Source organism: Pongo abelii, chromosome 6 (genome assembly GCF_028885655.2).
Source record: "Pongo abelii isolate AG06213 chromosome 6, NHGRI_mPonAbe1-v2.0_pri, whole genome shotgun sequence".
In the NCBI taxonomy this organism is placed as follows: domain Eukaryota; kingdom Metazoa; phylum Chordata; class Mammalia; order Primates; family Hominidae; genus Pongo; species Pongo abelii.
This window is the reverse complement of record NC_071991.2, coordinates 147486967-147493973: the sequence shown is the minus strand read 5'-3', so window position 1 is coordinate 147493973 and position 7007 is coordinate 147486967. Positions and strand designations below refer to the sequence as shown.

General features: G+C 51.6%; 1 long non-coding RNA gene across 1 annotated transcript; it reads left to right on the top strand.

Moving 5' to 3' along the window:
* Window positions 1-413: 413 nt before the first annotated feature.
* LOC134761696 (uncharacterized) lies at window positions 414-6685 on the top strand. Its single transcript, XR_010140774.1, has 3 exons — window positions 414-602; window positions 2688-2792; window positions 4131-6685. It is a non-coding gene; the product is annotated as an uncharacterized LOC134761696 (long non-coding RNA).
* Window positions 6686-7007: the final 322 nt, after the last annotated feature.

Sequence of the window (7007 nt, the reverse complement as noted above, 5' to 3'; positions counted from 1 at the left end):
CCCAGCACCGCTGCCCGTGGCTGCCTCTCTGGAAGGCTGTGCCAGGATTAGGCACAGACCTGATTCTCTTGGCAGTGGGGAACCTCCGAAGGAGGCTGCCCTTCCCCCACCTTCCAGCAAGGTGACTGCAGAACCAAGCTCTGCTGTAGAAAGAGAGCTGGTAGCAAGGCGTCTCTTCACCCTCTGCCCAGTAATACACACAAGGTGGCTTCATATACAAGGCAGCGTGGGATCTCTGAGGAAGCCCTTAAGGTAATGTTCGGGAGTAGGAAGGTGGGCTTCACGGCTTCTGTTTTCCTTTCAGCCCCCTACCGGGACCAGTTGCAGCCCTGAATTGTCATTGCCTGTCTTTCCCCGCAGATGGCGCCAAGGCGCTGGAACGGAAGCCCCTTTCCTTGACCAGCTCTCCCCTCGGAAATAGGGATTCCAGAAATACAGGTTCCTGCCTCTCTGCCCTAGGTCTGGCAGAGCAGGTGGTCTCAGTGTGGTTTGATGGACGAGCAAAGGCATTCCAGATTCAGAACAGCTTCCTGTTCTGCTCATAGCAGCCTCAAAGTCGATTGAAAGTTTCTGGCAAAATACAAATTATTTCCTGGGAGGAGGTAAGAGAACGGATTAATTTACTTAGTTTCCTAGTTGAGAATTTCCCAAGGTACTGGGACTCAGAGCAGATGTGTCATTATTGGTGGGGAGGGGAGGTAAAGAAAAGTCTGGCTCGATTATTCTCAGCTGCGACCCGGGACTCTGGAGGGGCTTCCACACACTCACAACTCCTTCTGAAGACCTCCGCCCGCTTATCTTTGGGGGCCTGTGGTCCCTCCCTGGCCCACTGTTCTGGCGAACAGCAGCCGCCTAATGCAGTGCCACCAGCCTGCTGAGAGCTACAGTGGCTGCTCCCGGGCTCCTGGCACTCTGAAATTTGGCATGAAATAAACGCATGCTGCCTGTGGAAGGCAGATAGATGCAGAAGTTCTCTGTGGTTAGCAGGGGGAATGGCTGGGAGGCAGCAGTGGTAAACTCTGATTGTTCTACAGTTTTGCCAACAAGAATGGTTCTCAATACTGGCTGCACGGCAGAATCTCCAGCAATTTAAAAATATACCAATTGAATCTGTACTTTTTTTTGTATATTGTATTTTAATAAAAAGTTTATACATGCATACATATGGCTAGATAGATGATAGATGCCAACTCCATCTATCAATCATCTCATTCTCCATGAATGAGAATCTGTATAGGTGGGGCCTAAACCTGATTTTTTAAATCTCTCTCAAGTGACCCCAATTTGCACTCAGGGAAGAGAACTGTTGCTCTGTGAACTTCTCCATCATCTTAAAGATCCATGTCCAGATTACCACCAAGCCAGAATCATTTTTAAAAATTTTAAATGGAGGGAATGAAGAAGTGTCTGAGGACATGCAGGGTCAACAGAGATGCCCTAGGGCAATGCTCTGTCTTCTGTAACAATGTGTGACTGGCCTGTTAACACAGGAAACTGAGGCATGGTGCTCAGCCTGAGGTGTTGATGGTACCAGCTCATGGTTTCTACTAGAACCCAAGGGTCCAATAAACACTTGGAAAATTTAGATGAATTTATTCCAACACCTTCACTGTCTTTTTTTTTTTTTGAGACAGAGTCACACTCTGTCGCCCGGGCTGGAGTGCAGTGGCACAATCACGGCTTGCTGCAACCCCCACCTCCTGGATTCAAGCGATTCTCCTGCCTCAATCTCCCAAGTAGCTGGGATTACAGATGCACACCACCATGCCCAGCTAATTTTTTGTATTTTTAGTAGAGCTGGGGTTTCACCATGTTGGCCAGGCTGCTCTCGAACTCCTGGCCTCAAGTGATCCACCCGCCTCAGCCTTCCAAAGTGCTGAGATTACAGGTGTGACCCACCGCGCCCAGCCCACTCTCTGTCTTAAACTCAAATAAGAGTGTTATTCAGAGATTCAATCCAGGTTTATTGAACCCCCACTATGTAGCTGATCCAGTGTTGATGCCAGATATACCATATGTATTTGCCTCATCCACAGAACTTACAACTGGGGGCTGGTGGGTGTGGGGGGCAGACATTCAACAAAGTAACACACAAATAGATGCTGCAGATTACTAATTTTTATAACAATCTATTTATTTCTTCCTCCCTGATTTGCCTCAGACACTGACAAATCTAATGTGAAGGTCCAGAGTTCAGTGTGCCTCTTGCCCTGCATGTTTTGGGGCCTTCCTTAGCTCTGAAGCCAGAGACTCCCAGCTCAAACTCACCTAGCAACTGTGTAGCTTTGAGCAAGTTTCTTAACTTCTGTGCTTCAAGGAAATCACAAAAAGTGCTCAATAGTTCTCTCCACATAAATCTTTTTTAGATTGATTCCTGGGCTCTTGAGTTTTTTGTTACTACAAATAAAATCTTTAAATATTTTCTAACTGTTGGCTGTTGGTATATGTAAATATAACTTAATTTCGGTATACTGGGTTTTAACACTTCAATATGTCACCATTAAGCATATTAGCTATTGATATTGTTTGGCTGTGTCCCCACCCAAATCTCATCTTGAATTGTAGCTCCCATAATCCCCACATCATGGGAGGGACTCAGTAGGAGGTAACCGAATCATGGGGGTGGGTTTTTCCCTTGCTTTTCTCATGATAGTGAATAAGTCTCATGAGATTTGATGGTTTTACAGAGGGCAGTTCCCCTACAGTCTCTTGCCTGCCGCCATGTAAGACATGCCTTTGTTCCTCCTTCACCTTCCGCCATGATTGTGAGGCCTCCTCAGCCATGTGGAACTGTGAGTCCATTAAACCTCTTTTCTTTATAAATTACTCAGTCTTGGGTATGTCTTTATTAGCAGCATGAAAACAGGCCAATACAGCTATCATCTTTTTTTTTGGTATATAATCCTCATCAAATTAAGAAATTTCCTTTCTCATCCCAGTTCACTTAGAATATTGATGGGTGCTGGCTCTTATCAAGTGATCTTTCTGCAGCTATTGAGATGATCATGTGAATTTTCCCCTTTAATCTATTACTGTGGGTTACCACTGGTGATTTTCAAATGTTGAAACCGTTCTTGATCTACAAGATGAAGCCAACTGGGTAATGACGTTTTACTCAGTAAAACATTTTGTATATTGCTAGATTCTCTTTGGCTAATATTTTGTTGAGTATTTTTCCTATGTACATTTTTTGAGATTAGCCTGTAATTTTGTTCTCTTGTACTGTCCTCAAGTTTTGGAAATTTCAAGATTATGCCAGTCTCGTGAAATGAGTCAGAGTGTCCCATATTTTTCCATTCTCTGGAATAGTTTGTATATTATTGAAATAATTTCCTTTTTAAATGTGAGATAGAACTTACTAGTGAGGCCTTTTGGGCCTACAGTTTCTTTTCTTTTTTCTTTTTTTAGACGGAGTTTTGCTCTTGTTGCCCAGGCTGGAGTGCAGTGGCGTGATCTCGGCTCACTGCAACCCCCACCTCCCGGGTTCAAGTGGTTCTCCCACCTGAGCCTCCCAGGTAGCTGGGATTACAGGCGTACGCCACCACGCCTGGCTAATTTTTTGTATTTTTTAGTAGAGACATGGTTTCACCATGTTGGCCAGGATGGTCTCGAACTTCTGACCTCAGGCGATCTGCCTGCCTTGGCCTCCCAAAGTGCTGGGATTATAGGCCTGAGCCACAGTGCCTGGCCCTACAGTTTCTTTTATAAGATGTTTGATCACTAATGCATTTTTTTTTCAAAGGTATGGGACTATTCAGGTTTTTTTTGGTTTTGTTTTGTTTTTGAGTCTAAATTGCATTCTTATGGGAGTTATTTTCATTGAATTTTCAAAATTTTGGCAAAAAGTTGCTTATAATATCTTATTGTCTTTCTATAGCCTGCAGCATCTGCAGTAATGTCACCTTTTTCATTCTGAGACTGGTTATTTGTGCTTTTTTTATTGATGATTTCATCACATGCTAGTAGTCCATGTTGTTAGCTTTGTAAAGAAATGATTTTTGGCTCCTCTCCCTCTCCCTCCTCTCCCTCTGCCTCCTCTCCCTCCTCTCCCTCCTCTCCCTCTCCCTCTCCCTCTCCCCTTTCTTCGGTCTCCCTCTCCTTCTTTTTTCGGTCTCCCTCTGTTGCCGAAGCTGAACTGTGCTGCCGTGATCTCGGCTCGCTGCAACCTCCCTGCCTCGGGCTCCTGTGACTCTCCTGCCTTGGCCTGCCGGATGCCTGGGATTGCAGGCGCGCGCCGCCACGCCTGAATGGTTTTTGTGTTTTTGGTGGAGACAGGGTTTCGCCGTGTTGACCAGGCTGGTCTCCAGCTCCTGGCTTCGAGTGATCTGCCTGCCTCGGCCTCCCGAGGTGCTGGGATTGCAGACGGAGTCTCGCTCACTCAATGCTCAATGGTGCTCAGGCTGGAGGGCAGTGGCGTGATCTCGGCTCGCTACAACCTCCACCTACCAGCCTCCTGCCTTGGCCTCTTAAACTGCTAAGATTACAGCCTCTGCCCCGCCGCCACCCCGTCTAGGAAGTGAGGAGCGTCTCTGCCTGGCCGCCCATCGTCTGGGATGTGAGGAGCCCCTCTGCCCAGCCGCCCAATCTGGGAAGTGAGGAGCGCCTCTGCCCGGCCGCCATCCCGTATAGGAAGTGAGGAGTGTCTCTGCCCGGCCGCCCATCGTCTGGGATGTGAGGAGCGCCTCTGCCCGGCCACCCCGTCTGGGATGTGAGGAGCTCCTCTGCCCGGCCACCCCGTCTGGGAGGTGAGGAGCGCCTCTGCCTGGCCGCCACCCCGTCTGGGAGGAAGTGAGGAGCACCTCTGCCCGGCTGCCCCGTCTGGGAGATGAGGAGCACCTCTGCCCGGCCGCCCCGTCTGGGAAGTGAGGAGCGCCTCTGCCCGGCCACCCCGTCTGGGAGGTGAGGAGTGCCTCTGCCTGGCTGCCACCCCATCTGGGAGGAAGTGAGGAGCACCTCTGCCCGGCCGCCCATCGTCTGGGATGTGAGGAGTGCCTCTGCCCGGCTGCCCCGTCTGGGAAGCGAGGAACGCCTCTGCCCGGCCGCCCCGTCTGGGAGGTGAGGAGTGCCTCTGCCTGGCCGCCACCCCATCTGGGAGGAAGTGAGGAGCGCCTCTGCCCGGCCGCCCCATCTGGGAAGTGAGGAGCGCCTCTGCCCGGCCGCCCCGTCTGGGAGGTGAGGAGTGCCTCTGCCCGGCCACCCCGTCTGGGAGGAAGTGACGAGCACCTCTGCCCGGCCGCCCCGTCTGGGAGGTGAGGAGCGCCTCTGCCTGGCTGCCCCGTCTGGGAGATGAGGAGCACCTCTGCCCGGCCACCCCGTCTGGGAGATGAGGAGTGCCTCTGCCTGGCCACCACCCCGTCTGGGAGGAAGTGAGGAGTGCCTCTGCCCGGCTGCCCCATCTGGGAAGGGAGGAGCGCCTCTGCCCGGCCGCCACCCCATATGGGAAGTGAGGAGCGCCTCTGCCCGGCCACCCTGTCTGGGAGGTGAGGAGCACCTCTGCCCAGCCGCCCCGTCTGGGAGGTGAGGAGTGCCTCTGCCCGGCTGCCACCCCGTCTGGGAGGAAGTGAGGAGCACCTCTGCCCGGCTGCCCCGTCTGGGAAATGAGGAGCACCTCTGCCCCGCCGCCCCGTCTGGGAGGTGAGGAGCGCCTCTGCCTGGCCGCCACCCCGTCTGGGAGGAAGTGAGGAGCGCCTCTGCCTGGCTGCCCCATCTGGGAAGTGAGGAGCGCCTCTGCCCAGCCGCCACACCATCTGGGAAGTGAGGAGCGCCTCTGCCTGGCCACCCCGTCTGGGAGGTGAGGAGCGCCTCTGCCCGGCCGCCCAGTGTGGGAAGTGAGGAGCACCTCTGCCCGGCCGCCCTGTCTGGGAGGTGAGGAGCATCTCTGCCTGGCCGCCACCCCGTCTGGGAGGAAGTGAGGAGCGTCTCTGCCCGGCCGCCCCGTCTGGGAAGTGAGGAGCGCCTCTGCCCGGCCGCCCCGTCTGGGAGGTGAGGAGCGCCTCTGCCTGGCTGCCACCCGTCTGGGAGGAAGTGAGGAGCGCCTCTGCCCGGCCGCCCCGTCTGGGAGGTGAGGAGTGTCTCTGCCCGGCCGCCCCGTCTGGGAAGTGAGGAGCACCTCTGCCCGGCCGCCCTGTCTGGGAGGTGTACCCAACAGCGACCATCGGGACAGCGACCATCGGGAGCGGGCCATGAGGATGATGGCGGTTTTGTTGAAAAGAAGAGGGGGAAGTGTGGGGAAAGGAAGGAGAGATCAGATTGTTGCTGTGTCTGTGTAGAAAGAGGTGGGCATAGGAGACTCCATTTTGTTCTGACTAGAAGTTCTTCTGCCTTGGGATGCTGTTGATCTATGGCCTTTCCCCCAGCCCCGTGCTCTCTGAAACATGTGCTGTGTCAACTCAGGGTTAAATGGATTAAGGGCGGTGCAAGATGTGCTTTGTTAAACAGATGCTTGAAGGCAGCATGCTCTTTAAGAGTCATCACCACTCCCTAATCTCAAGTACCCAGGGGCACAAACACTGCAGAAGGCTGCAGGGACCTCTGCCTGGGAAAACCAGAGACCTTTGTTCATGTGTTTATCTCCTGACCTTCTCTCCACTATTATCCTATGACCCTGCCATATCCTTCTCTCCGAGAAACACCCAAGAATCATCAATTAATACTAAAAATAAAAATAAAAAAAAAAAAGAAATGATTTTTGGCTTTGTTGATTATATCATTTATATGTATGCTATTTCAGTAATTTCTGCTCTTATATTTGTGTGCCCTTTTTAACTTTTCTTTGGGTTTCCTTTGCTGTTCTGTTTGTTTCTCCTTTTGAATTCTGTCCTTCCTTTTCCACATACTCACTTATGTCTATACATTTCTAAGTACTGATATTGCTTCATGCTACACATTTTGATATGATTCCTTTCCTTTCCTCTGCTCTCCTTTCCTTCCTTCCTTTCTTTCTTTCTTTTGAGACGGGGTTTCACTCTGTCACCCAGGCTGGAGTGCAGTGGCACGATCTCGGCTCA